General features: G+C 35.2%; 1 long non-coding RNA gene across 1 annotated transcript in view; it reads left to right on the top strand.

Annotated features, from left to right (window-relative positions):
* Positions 1–257: 257 nt before the first annotated feature.
* Positions 258–400, top strand: part of LOC119590931 — a 472-nt gene continuing 329 nt past the window's right edge. The window contains exon 1 of the long non-coding RNA XR_005230298.1: positions 258–367. This is a non-coding gene — a long non-coding RNA (uncharacterized LOC119590931). The remainder of the gene's footprint in view (positions 368–400) is intronic.

A 400-nucleotide genomic window follows, 5' to 3' on the forward strand; every position in this document is an offset into this window, starting at 1 on the left:
AATGTACTTTTTTTAATGAAAGAAGTATATTGACATGGAGAATAAGCTAGGATCCAGGTGAAATTCATTTTTCATTCTCAGATGAGGTACAGTTGCTAGGTACTGCCATATCTAGTGTGCTGTATCTTTAAACATTATTTTATTACAGCAGTACGTTTGGCTGATTGTTCAAACAGGCAGACATGTGCATTGATTATGTTTGTAAACATGATAAAAAAAGTATATTAAGCAAGTATTTCATATTTTGTTTTATCCACAGGTTGTCAAGAATTATGGGGGATCATATTCATCTCATTGGTGGAAAGACTTGTTCCAGATTGTGTTCAGGATATTTGACAACATGAAGCTTCCTGAACAGCAGACAGAGGTAGGATGAACAAAGTGCATATCCCCTTCCCAC

Source organism: Penaeus monodon, chromosome 28 (genome assembly GCF_015228065.2).
Source record: "Penaeus monodon isolate SGIC_2016 chromosome 28, NSTDA_Pmon_1, whole genome shotgun sequence".
Taxonomy (NCBI): domain Eukaryota; kingdom Metazoa; phylum Arthropoda; class Malacostraca; order Decapoda; family Penaeidae; genus Penaeus; species Penaeus monodon.